The sequence below is a fragment of the Protopterus annectens genome, chromosome 6.part0 (genome assembly GCF_019279795.1).
Source record: "Protopterus annectens isolate FY-2018-M chromosome 6.part0, PAN1.0, whole genome shotgun sequence".
NCBI lineage: Eukaryota > Metazoa > Chordata > Ceratodontiformes > Protopteridae > Protopterus > Protopterus annectens.
In genome coordinates, this window is record NC_056737.1 from 798,435,679 (window position 1) to 798,448,951 (window position 13,273).

The 13,273-nt window shown below is 45.0% G+C and overlaps 1 protein-coding gene across 10 annotated transcripts in view; it reads left to right on the top strand.

Moving 5' to 3' along the window:
• The window catches only part of PPM1A (protein phosphatase, Mg2+/Mn2+ dependent 1A), a 1,336,273-nt gene that overhangs the window by 837,888 nt on the left and 485,112 nt on the right, over positions 1 to 13,273 (top strand). The window lies entirely within an intron of this gene.

Genomic DNA, 13,273 nt, shown 5'->3' on the forward strand with positions numbered 1-13,273 from the left:
TATCCTGGAGATACTGAAACAAAGAGGTGACTGGCCTTCCAAAGCCCCTTTCGAGGAGGAGTCAGTATTCCTTAAGGCTTTTGGTGCTCAACCCTCTGCCTCCTGGGTGTCTCCACCCTTCAACGAACTCCTTGACCTCATTTGTTGAAGAGTGTGGGAGAACCCCTATTCTGTGGAGCCCGTGCCCAGGCGTCCCAACAAGTTTCTTCCCCACCCCCCCGCAGGGCAAAGAGTTTCTGTTTAAAGGAGTCCCTGTAGATGCCATGGTGGTAGCGGCAGCCACCCAGAAGGAAGTAGCAGACTCAGCTTCATCCGTCCATCCTCCTAACAAGGAGTCTAGGACCATGGATCGGAACGGGAAGCGTACCCTCTCGTCAGCAGCCTTCACATTACGGTCACTGAATTACTTGTCTCACTTCACTCGGCTCCAGAGAGATCTCCTCAGAGAGTTAGGAGATACTCTTGCGGGTAACGTACCTGAGGCAGTGGCTCAGACGGTTAACGCCCAGGTCTCTACCCTCAACTCCATTGTTAACTCATCCATTCGGCTCATTTCGTATGCAGCCGAGGGAGCGAGTAGGGCAGCAAGCTCAGGGGTCGCCCTTAGAAGGCAAGCCTGGCTGCGCCTGTGTCACTTTGCGGAGGAATTCAAGTCTTCCTTCACTGAAGCCCCCTTTGATGGTTCCTCCTTGTTTGGTTCCAAAGTGAAAGACACCCTCACCAGGTGTGAGCAAGAGGGGAAAGACCCTGTCTGCCGTAGGGGTCTGTTTTTCCCTTCCTTCTAGGCCTTATCCCAAGGCCCAGCGGGGGGGGGGGAGATGTGGTTCAAGAAATCACAGAGGTTTTTTCTGCCACACAAGGTGAACCCCCCACCAGAGGCAGGGGGGGGTATTCAGGGAGACGTCGCCCCAGAGGCAGAGGGGGCCCCTGCAATTCGGGAGACTGCGATTCCTTTAGTGGCTCTCCATACTCTCGGTCCTGAGGGTGTGCCCGACTGCGCTTATCCGGAGCCAAGTCGGGGGTCGAATTTCCTTATATCTGGAAGCCTGGGAAAGCATTATCCAGGACCGATGGGTATTACGGATAATTTCCGGAGGTTATCTCATTCCATTCTCATCAGAACCCCCGCCAGTCAGGAAAATCCCAGACGTACCACCCAGTCAAAGGGATCAAGCAGCCTCAGAGGTCTCACTGCTGCTAGAAAAAGGAGCCATCCAGCGTGTCCCCTCAGACCAAATCAGATTATTGACTTACTCGATATTCTTTTTGGTGCCGAAAAGAACAGGGGACCTGAGACCCATACTAGATCTCAGTCAACTGAACAATTATGTACACAAGTCCAAGTTCCGTATGGTCACACTACAATCAATTCTCCCATTGTTGGGAGAGGAGGTATGGATGTGCTCCATCGACCTCAAGGATGCTTACTAGTATGTGAAGATGGACAGAGCATCCAGGAGTCACCTACGCTTCCGGCTGAGAGCCAGTCATTTCCAGTTTCGAGCCCTGCCCTTTGATCTCACCACAGCCCCCAGGGTGTTCACCAAGTGTATGGCGGTGGTGACTGCTCACTTGAGACGTCAGGGATTCCAGGTGTTTCCGTATCTGGACGACTGGCTCCTTACTGCTCCCACCAGGCATCAACTAGTTCAAACCAGGGATGCTACCATCAGTCTATGTTACCAGTTGGGTATAACAATAAATTGGGAAAAATCTGCCTTATTGCCCTTACAGCATGTCACCTTTATAGGATCAGAATTAGACACCATTCGAATGCGAGCATTTTTACCGCAGGAAAGGATCAGAGTATTGCAACAACAGATACACATGCTGATGCCCCTGAGACAAGCGAAGGCAAGATGGGTTCTCCAGCTCCAAGGGTCCATGGCAGCAACAATCATGTTGGTCCCCCTAGCGAGATTACACATGAGAATTCTCCAATGGCTCCTCTTTGTTCAATGGTCGTTCAAAAGACTTCCACTGTCTCATCCCATCTTACTCACGGACAGATGCAAGCAGGACCTTGGTTGGTGGCTGTGCACCAACAATTTAGACGTGGGAAAGCCCTTCATTCCACCCATCCCGGTGGCCACGGACGCCTCCCAGATTGGGGGGGGGGGGCATTATCTTGGCAGGACAGTCCAAGGCACATGGCAAGAACACGAGATACATCTGAATATAAACATCCTAGAGATGAGAGCAATGCTTTGCGTTGCAGGCACTTCAGAATGTTCTTCCTCTAGGGACGATTGCGATACACTCAGACAACATGTCAGTAGTGTGGTATCTAAACAAGCAAGGGGAAACCAGGTCATACCCTCTGTGCAGAGAGGCCATGCGAGTGTGGCATTGGGCAGCAACTTCCCAACGGTTTCTGGTGGCAACGCACATTCCGGGGAAGTCCAACGTGATTGCGGACAGACTAAGCAGAGCTATCCTCATGCCGTACGAGTGGTCCCTGAATCGCCTGGTTGCAGAGCGAATCTTCAGCAGATGTGGTCAGCCTTGCTGCGACCTTTTTGCCAGCCCCCTCAATGCGAAATGCAGCAACTACTTCACGCTGATCCCCCCACAGGGGGAGTCACCCAGGGATGCTCTGGTTCATGAGTTGCCCTCCGGTCTGCTTTATGCTTTCCCTTGCTGTCAAAGGTGATTCAGAAAGCGCAATCCTTGGGAAGCAGAGTGATTCTGATTGCTCCACACTGGCCTCGCCAAGTTTGGTTCCCCTTCCTTCAGAAATTCACCGTGGACACTCCTTGGACTCTGGACCCTCAACCAGATTTACTGACACATGTCGGGACAGTTCCACCCCTCCCTGATGACCCTTCGGTTGACAGCCTGGCTACTCCACTTCCATCGTTAGTCAGACTTCATAATTTTTCACCGAAGTGGTTCATATATTATCGTCCTCTCATAAACCATCCACTAGAAAAATTTATTCCAGTAAATGGAAAAGGTTTTCTATCTGGACACATACCAGAGGCATTGATCCTTACACAGCTCCAATAGCTTCAGTGCTGGAGTTTTTGTCTATGCTTTTCCATCAGGGTTCCACATCAGCCACCATCAAAGTTCAACTGGCAGCGATCTCTAATTTCCATGTAGTGAATGAGCCTAGTCTCATGGTGCATAGACTATGCAAGGCATTCCTGAAAGGTACTCTATTGCTCCGTCCACCGGTGTCCGAGCCTATCATGCCCTGGGATCTCAATTTTCTTCTACAAGCCCTTACTTTACCACCTTTTGAGTCTGCAGCTACCTGCAAATTGAAATTCTCGACCTGGAAAACAGCCTTCTTAACAGCAATCACTTCAGCAAGGCGAGTTTCAGAAATTCAAGCCCTCTGTATCAAACCTCCATATTTAATCTTTCATAAAGACACGGTCTCTCTCAGACCAAACCCCTCGATCCTCCCTAAAGTGGCTTCCGTGTCAAACCTAAATCAGTCCATTGAGCTGCCCGTTTTCTTCCCCCACTTTTCCAACAAGGCAGAATTTAGATTTCAACAGTTGGATGTACATAGACAATTACGCTTCTATCTACACCGAACAAAAGATATCCAGAAGTTGGACCAACTTTTTTGGAAAACCGAATGGGGTTCCCGGTATTCAGGGTAACACTGTCCAGATGGATATCTAGCTGTATCTCTTTCATCTATCAAGCAGGAAGTAAAGGTCTGCCATTTCCGGTTAAGGCTCACTCTACTTGGGCTGTTTCCACATCCACAGCCTATCAAGCCAGATTTTCAATGGATGATATATGTGCTGCAGCTACTTGGGCTTCTCCTCACACATTTGTTTCTCATTACAAATTGGACGTGGTCTCCAGGGGCAGGTCTTCCTTTGGCACCACAGTTCTCAGGAGTATTTTCCTATGAGCCACCCAGGATGTAGGTGCTAGACACACTGTCCCACGTGTAAGAATGTAGGCGAGATAGGACTACATAACATCAAGAAGTTATGTACTCACCATAACGTTTGATGTATGTAGTCCATCTCGCCTCACATTCTTACTTACCCTCCCACCTTCCCCCTGCCTGGAGGATTTGGAGGTTAGGTTGTCATCTGCAGAGTTCCCTTGCTTAGCTTATTCTTTATCTGGATGTGATGTGTGCATGGAGTACAAATGAGTTTTGCAGCAAACTAGATCTGGGGATATGGAGCAGTGCACCATGGGATATCTGCATAGCCCAGCCAATGAAAGACTTCGAGCTAGTATAATTGGCCGAGTCGGAGCCGATATTCGGCTCTGAACCCACAGGTAAGAATGTGAGGCGAGATGGACTACATACATCGAACGTTATGGAGAGTACATAACTTCTTGTTCATGGGTGCAGAGATTTTACCAAATGGGATGACAATGCACTTTTTGGCATTGAGCTTGAGGCCATGGCTTTGACACCAGGCATCTGTCTCAATGAGGCCCTTTTGTAGGATGTCCACATTGTTCGGAGTTTCGATTATGGCTCCTAGTTTGCAGTCATCTGCGAACTTCGTTAGTCAAAGACCTTTTGCGTTAGCCTGTACTTCAGAGAAGTAGATACCAAACAGGAGAGGACCTAGGATTGAACCCTGTGGTACTCCACTTGTCACTGGTCTGAAGTCGGGTTTGGAGTCTGCTACTTTCACAGTGTGGGTTCTGTCAGTGAGCCAGTTGGCAACCCATCTTGTGACATAGGGATTTATACCTAGTTTAGTGAGTTTATCTATAATTCCAGAGTGGGGGATGGTGTCAAAAGCCTTGGCAAGATCTAGATAGGCTGTGTGAACCACCTTACCCTCGTCTACGGCTTTGGTGACTGCTTCAAAGACGTCTATCAGGTTTCAGAGACATGATCTGCCTTTTACAAACCCGAACTGGGTGGGGTCCAGAGTTTGGAGATTACAAGTGTCTGTTTATAAGTTCCATGGCCATGCAGACCAGGCTCGTCAGGCTAATGAGGCGGTAGTTCCCGGGGTCTGTGGTGGCTCCCACCTTGTGGAGTGGGATAACCGTCGCTGTGCCATTCAGCAGGCATAAAGCCTGAGGTGAGGCTATGATTGAACATGGTACTTAGGTGGGGTGCCAGTTCGTTCTGTAGTTTGTGTAAAACGCAGCCTGAGATGTTGTCTTGTCCCATGGATGCTGTGTTCTTGGCTTTGGAGAGTGTTTTTTTTACCTGTGCAGCCGTGATTACAGGAACTTTGCATTCTTCCGGTATAGAGATGGGCCCTTTAGGGGGTGAGAGGGGGATAAAGTTAGCACTGAACCTATCTGTCAGGATGTTGGCAATATCAGTTGGGTCTGTATATTTAGTGCCATTGTGCTGTAGCTCAGAGCAGATCTGAGTGTTGCCATTGAGATTCTTGACATAGCTATAGAATGCTTTGTGGTTGTCTTTAGAATCAGTGGCGATTTTGTTTTCGTAACTAGCTTTGGAGGATTTTATCAGGGATCGCAGCTTCTTACTGAGGCTAACCAGAGAACTCCTCCACTCATGGGATTTTACTCTCTTTTGCAACAGTTTCTTTTTTTTGTTGTACAGTTTGTTTATGGCTGGGGACCACCAGATTGGCTTCCTTTTTTTGGAGGATAGCATATTGGTTCTGTTTGGGATAGCACGATCCATGCACTCGTGTAAGTGCTTATAAAGTGCAATTGTGTAGGATTCAGTAGTCATAATTGTATTGTCCATCTGCATGGGTGTCATGAAGTTCACCACTTCTGTTTTAAGAAGCATGAAGTTGGCTTTGGAGAAATGGTTTACCGTGGTTTCCTTAATGGGGGGTGGGGGCAGGATGTGGATATCTAGAGTGATTAGCTTATGGTTGGATCGGACCAATGAGGCTTTGACTTCAGGTATGGAACACCGGTCACTCATGTTGGTAATGACTAGATCTAGAATATTGTTGCCCCTGATGGGGGTGTGGATAAGTTGATCTAGGGCATTGGAGTTTATGAATTCCAGAAAGCGTTGAGCGAAGGAGTTGGTACATGAGTAGTTTTCCCAGTTAATGGTGGGGTAGTTGAAATCGCCCATTATTAGGGTGGTTGGTTGAACCCTAATATTTTCCAGTACATCAAGAAAAGAGGAGTGGGAATCCTGTGGCATGGTGGGGGGATCTGTAGCAAGCTACAATTTGGATTGCAGTTTTGCCCAGAGTTAGTTGCACTTGGATAATGTCAGATGCATTATGCTGAGCAACTAGCCTGAAGGTGTGGATGTCCTTAATGAATATGGACACACCTCCGCCTTTGGTGTTCCGGTCCAGGTTACATGGCTGAAAAGTGTGGTATGAGTTATAGCCTGGTAGTGCAGGGGTGCTCCCTGGAGCCTTGAACCAGGTCTCAGTCACTGCACAGATATCGATGTTCTCCATTTTAAGGAGTGCGAGTGATTGCATTTTGAGATTTAGACTTCTAGCATTGAGTAGCATCACCCTAAGTTTTTGCTTCCCTTTTCCTGTTATGGTGGTAAATTTGTACTTTGAACCTTGCCTAAAAAAGGCACTATAGGGGTGGCAAGAACTTTAGCCAGTATCCGGAATCCCATGGGTGACAGGTGCAGGCCATCTCTGGCAAAGCATCATGGTCTGTCGACCATGTCATCCCAGGCAGACAGATGCTGGATCCCTTTAGAATGACACCAGAAGCTTAGCCAATTGTTGAAGTCAATCATTTTATCCTTGTACTGCAGTATCATTCTAGGTGATGGCAGAATGCTAATCAGGGCTTGGGTCATACCTGCCTGGGCTACAAGATCAGAGAGCTCTTCCATGTCTCTTATCATGTAATCCAGGGAGGTACATCTCAGGTCATTCACACCAACATGGACAATGACAGAGTCATATTTGTACTTGTTGTGGAGTGACCTGAGTGCGTGTGTTATGTGGCGGATCTTGGCACCCGACAGGCAGCTGACAGTAACCTTCTCCTTGTTTAGCCTGGTGAGTCGGACATCAGTGTGCCTGACTATAGAGTCACATATGACTAGTGTGTTGGGTAAGTTGTTTTGCCTTGTTGGGTGTGGTTGAGTGGCACACTGAGTCTGCAGGGTATGTGTCATTTGGGTTGTGTTGGGAGGTGGAGGTTGCTTGCATTTCTGCTTTGGAGGTCTCTGTTTGAGCAGATTATTATTGAGAGCCTCCGTGAATGTTTTTGTGTTTCTATGTTTGGATTTTGGTGGTGTAGATTTAGCGAGACTATGTGATGAGTGTGGTGTGGTGCAAGTGTTTACCTTCTCCTCTTGACTGTCAAGTTCACTCTTGGTTGGAGAGAGCTTTACCTTCAGTTTGGCTAGATAAGTGCATCTCTCACAGGTTGTAGTGTTGGGTGGTAGGAGGAGAGGGATGTCTGTACATGAGGCAATTTCTACATTGCCCCAAGATGCCCAGATTCATCAGATAGACAGGAGAGAAGACTGGGAGCTGACCCTTGGACATGCGTGAATAAAAAAATATTTTCCTCTAGATAAGTGAGGAAAGTTGAGTACAAGAGCTGTTTTTCTCTAAGCAAGTGAGGGAAGGTAAGTACCAAAACTGTTTTCCTCTAGGTAACGAGGAAGGTTGAGTGCTGTAGTAATTATTTATCTTAAGTAATGAGTTCTGTCATAAGTTCCCAAAATTTGGCTGCAGCTCTTCCTATTTTTTTATTGCCTAAATTGTGCTAAAGGTTTTTACCATCTAGAGTCATCAAAAATAGTTGCTTAGTAGCAAACCAACTACATTCTTGCATATTATCCAAATACTCACTTATTTTTCTTTTAGCACTCTGTAGTTGCTCCTCTTGTTTTGTCCGATTCCCTTTCTTGAATATTTAACTTTTTGTCGACCCTTCATAGTCCTGTTGCTGATTTCCCATCTCTCTCTCTTATTTCTTACATGTTTTAAAGTCCATTTTTATTTTATTCCACTCACTAGCCATCCCTTTTGAAGTAATTTGTCTTCCCTAATAACACTCCTAAGTGTATCCAGAACCCATTTTTGAAATTCCGCTTTTTAGCAGCTAAGTAGGAACGTGCCAATATCTCATTTTTGCCCTGCATTTTTATCTTAATTTTTGTTGGTGCATATGTTATGATATTGGCTGGGTCTCAGAGCTTTCAATTAAGTACACATACTCCAGTGAAATATAATTTCCATCCAGAATAGCCGAGCTAGTGTATGTTGAGAAATGTTTGAATTCTGCCTGAGATCTGGCTTCTAAACTCACCTCTTCTTTACCAAATATTTCTCATATACTACTTCAGAAGTATACCCTCTTCTCCTTTCCCTTCTAGGTCCCCTGATACATTCTCGCTATTTATGGGTGGAAGTAGAACTTGATTTACAATAATCTTTGCTGAAAGCCTATTATTTCTTCCTAAACTCTTAAACCCAGCAGTAACAGTTTTAGATGAAATATAAGTACATGCCAGTGTAATTTTCTTCCCTTGCCAATAAGACTTTGCTAACACAAATTTATGACGATTACATTTTTTTTCTATCTTTTAAGGCGGCCGCGGTGGTGCAGTGGTTAGTATTGCCGCCTCACAGCAAGAGGGTCTCTGGTTCGATCCTCTGCTGGGGTGCCTTCTGTGCAGAGTCTGCATGTCCTCCCTGTGGTCGCGTGGGCTTGCTCCGGGTGCTCCAGTTTCCTCCCACATCCCAAAGACATGCTGTAGGTGGATTGGACACACTAAATTGGCTCTAGGCATGAGTGCATGTGTGTGCCTTCTGTGGAAGGTTGGGCGCCGGGCTGGCAACTCGACACCATAAAAAACTCCATTGCCAATCATGAGCGGACAAGGTGATCCGCTGTGACGACCCCTAACCGGGAAAATCCGAAAGAAAAAGATCTTTTTTTCTATCTTTTATCACTACTGGAGTCTGTCCCACAATCAGTATTACTCTACTTTTTCCTTTGAAAGCTGAATAGTGTGTAAGTGTAGTTATGTGGAGGGCAAGATGATGCTGTAGTCCATTAAGTTAACAAGATGCTTGTCACTACTTTTTATAAAATGATTGGTGATTCTGATTAGAGGTTTGGTTTTTAATAGTGCAGATTGCTTCGAGACCTCTAGATTGCTGTGTGTGTGTGCATGTGTATATGTATATGTTTGTTTATGTCTTTTAGCTTTTCCCGGTTAGGGGTCGCCACAGCAGAACTCCGGTCCGCTAATGATTAGCAGTTGATTTTTATGTATCGGCTTGTCAGGCCTGGCGCACAACCTTCAACAAGGTACGCCCATTCACGCATGTCTCCACGCAGAAGACGCTGTAGCTGAGGATCGAACCGGACATCGTCTTACTGTGAGGCTATATATATATATATATATATATATATATATATATATATATATATATATATCTAAGCTCTAGTTGAGAAGTGTTGAAAACCAGGATGGCTATTTTAATTGTCTTGGAAAAAAGTAAGTGGTAATTGTAAGGACAGTGACCTCGTGGAGAAAGTAATGCCTTGATCTAAGCAAGAGGTATCACTGTTGCAGTAGGCTAAGCTGTATAAGGAAGTATCATGCCAAGGATCAGACAGCTTCCGTAGGGCACATTCCATGTGTCTGTATAACTCTTAGAGCTTGAAGATGAGCTAGTTTAAAGCAGATATATGGGTTTCAAAAATTAGAATGTTCTTGTTGTTGACACAACCAGCAAGTCTCTCTCTCTCTGTCTCTGCTCCAGTTTTTCAGGTTTGGTGGCCATGTAGTTTGTCAAAGTGTGCAGGTAAATATTCCATTGAGGACTTGTACTTTTTTCTGAAAAAAGTATTTTCTCTTAAATAGTCTGAGAAAGAAGAAGTGTTCATGTGGTCACCAGTTTTCCTATAAAGATCACTATACATCATGTCTCTCTTGCTTAGGGGAGGAACATTAGCCCTGTTTGATTTGTATGTGCATTACCCCTAAAATTCTTAGTAACAGACATTATTCCCTTTAGTCATGGAGCAAGATTCTGGTTTCTCAGTCAGCTCCCTTCCTCTCCCCAAAAAAATAAGTATCCAGGGAGGCTTTTGTTTCCATTCCGCTTCCTCTGCCTCCGAGTTTGGTAGGTGTTTCCACTGTTACCATATTGCAGCCCTCTGGTCATGCATTGGCTTCTGTTGACTCCACTGGGGTTGCTCCTAGTGAAGCTCCTAAGAGCTGAGAGACAGGCATGTCCAGAAAGGCCATTCATATGTCTGCTTTGGGCAGGGAGAACTACTATTGTTGGGAAATGATGCTTGGGGGGAGTTGTTTTCCCTTACAGAGCACCTTGAGGCGTCATATTCCCTGGAAGATGACTGTATATCAGGGTGCTCTTTTTTAACAGACACTGCTAGGAAAAAGACAAGCAAACTTAATACTTCTGCTCCTTTATCCCCTTCAGCTAAGGGAGAGAAGGAAGAATAGTTTGACTTTACCAAAGGCTTATTTGAAGCCTTCCAGTCATTGCAATCTGAATCTTCAAACCAGCCTAAAAGGAAAAGGCCACCTCCCCTTTAGAATCTGATTCATAATCTTCTGTTGGAAAATTTTCAAACAATGTCAACAGAAGGCATGGAAAGAGACTGTCAAGAAGTAGTAGCAGAAAGATTCCACAAAGAAAGGAGGGCCATCCCAAGCTCTGAGCAATCCAAATGTACTATGTCATCCTTCTATCTCCTTTCCTTCCCCACCCTGGTAAACCTTTAAAATTTTCTTAAATCCTGTGTCTTCATTTCTCTGCTTAGAACTAGATTACTATGTACACCTGGGTCCTAAGAGTTATTCACAAAGGTTACAACTGGCAGTAGGACACACACCCTTTATTTCAAGGGATTCCATCCGTCCAAGTAACCAAGACCCTCCCTGCTTCACCCTATTCTGAATCAGATACTGTCTGGAGAGTAATAGAGACTGTTCCACCCGACCAAAAATGTTTTACTCAAGAATTTTTTGGGTACCAAAGGAAGGAATGAACTTGGAGACCTTTGCTAGACCTCTTATTTCTTAACCTGCCCATCAGAATTCCAAAATTCAAAAGGCTTTCTCTACAGTCTGCTTTCTCTACCTCTCATTTTTACTTCAGATTTATAGTAATGTACAGTTAAAGATGCCTATTACCACATTCCAGTTATCAAAGACTTCAGAAGTATTTAAGATATTCTGTGTCTGGTTCATATTGTCAGTTTTCTGCTTTATCATTTGGGTTACAAACAAACTCACCGGTCCTTATGCATATGTTTTATTGGCCGTGCTTTCATGAAGTTTTATTGGCTGTGCTTTTGTGCCGTTTTTTGGTTACTTTATCATTTGGGTAGTCAGTAGCTGCAGAAGTGTTTACAAAGTGTCTGGCTCCAGTAATAGCTTATTGCAGGTTACAGGCATTCACATTTTCCTTATTTAGACAGTTGCTACATTTTTACACACTTTTTCCGAAGCTGTTAAGAATCTCTTCTTTTTGAACAACCTTTTTCTCAACCTAGGATTTCATATAAACTTAAAAATATCATCCCTCATTTTGTCTGTTATAGTTAGTGTTACTAGGATGCCTCTTAGACACATATCTCATAATAGCCTTTCTTCTTCAGGACAGAATGGAATTGTACAAGGAACAAGTGACATTTTTCAGCTAGGCCCTCTCAGTAGCCAGAGACTACCTTAGGATATTAGGATTCATACCATCTCCAATTCTCATGATTCCTCTAGCCACACTACATATGAGAAGAATTCAGTCATTCTTCAAATTAGACTGGACCCAACACCAGCACCCACTACCCTTTCAGATTTTGGTGCTGAGTTTTGTCAGTTGTCTTCCCTCAATCCAGGTTTCCCTCTCCCCTTCCAACCGCTACTCAATCTGTAACCGCAGATCATATTTCACATGGGAGTTGTTTCCAAACAAGTTGAAAGTGTAGGGGCTGTGGAAGCATCATGACAAAACACACACACATTAAAGTGATGTCAGTAACATTAAGGCTTCTTAAATCACTGAACCATCTGTGGAGTCCAGGACCTCTTGTAGTCATCACAGACAACTCCATAGTCATGTGGTTTATAAACAAAATGAGGAGACCAGATTTTTACCACCCGTGCAGATTAGCTGTGGTAGCCTGGGAACTGTCAGTTTGGCTCAGTCAGTCCCTGCAGGCTGTGTGCATCCTTTAAGAGTAGAGTTTTGTGTCAGACAAGCTAAGCAGGACCTGGACAAAGACCCTCACTGATGAAGTTACATCCTGGAGTTTTCTAAGAAATCATCTAGCTGTGGGCAACTCCTCGGGTAAGTTTGTAGCCATCCACAATAGACAGTTAAACAAGTTCTACAGCAGGCGTCCTTCCAGAAAGGCTTGGAAGACAGATGCCGTTTCATTCCTATGGATGAGAACTTTCCTGTCTGCACTTCCAGCCATTCCTCTGATAGCAAAATGTTCTTTGTAGTCAGTATTGCAGTACTGTTCCTTGGGTCTTCCTGCCATGCAGAAGCTTGTAACTGGCCCAGTTTCTAGAGTCTTTTCATCACTTCTAACCAGTTGACATCTGATTGCTGACATTTGGATGTCTAGGTATGAGGGACATCCATCAGTATCATCTTCAATTTTTTTCTAACTGTGCTGTCCAATGTGCTTCTTTATGTACCAGACACTCTTAGCCCATTGGCCAGTTAGTTTTTCTGCAGAGTTTCTGCAAAATAATTTTAGATAAATGCACAGTTGGGGAATTCCTTCTCATTAGTATTCAAAAAGTTAACTGCTGAATGTGTGGGAAGTAAATTCCACATGAAGACTTTTATTTTTTTGTCTGCTTCCTCAGCATGATGATTCCAGTTATTAGGATTATGCTAGATTTAAAGTTCAAACCCTGAAGCATAGGGCCAAAGTCCTCACAGAGCACATGGAGTCCTCTGACCCAGTTCCTGCCATTCCTCTGCCATCCTCTGTTTCTACTGCTACTTTACCAAAGAAATAAGACAAAAGGACTCTGCAGATGATGGCAGTCCGTCCGTATGTGCATTTAAGTTGAATGACTTTGGTAAGACACTTTTGCAACCTCCAGGTCTGATGACATCCAGGTCCAAGCCCATTGGTGTGACCTCTCGGTGTCTGCAGGCCACTTGACTTTGCTATGTCCATCTAGTTCGGTTTGGTCTGAGGTCACTCCGCAGGCTACCACTTCCAGTGTCCATATATAGGTTACTGAGGGGGATGGTTCATCTTCCCCAATTATTCTGCAGCAACATATGCCATTAACCTGGGCCAAGGCTGTGCTTGCCAGACCACAGATCAAGTCCTGTCTTGCTAAATGCGCAAATCAGAGCGACCAATCAGCCTATCTCCACCTTAC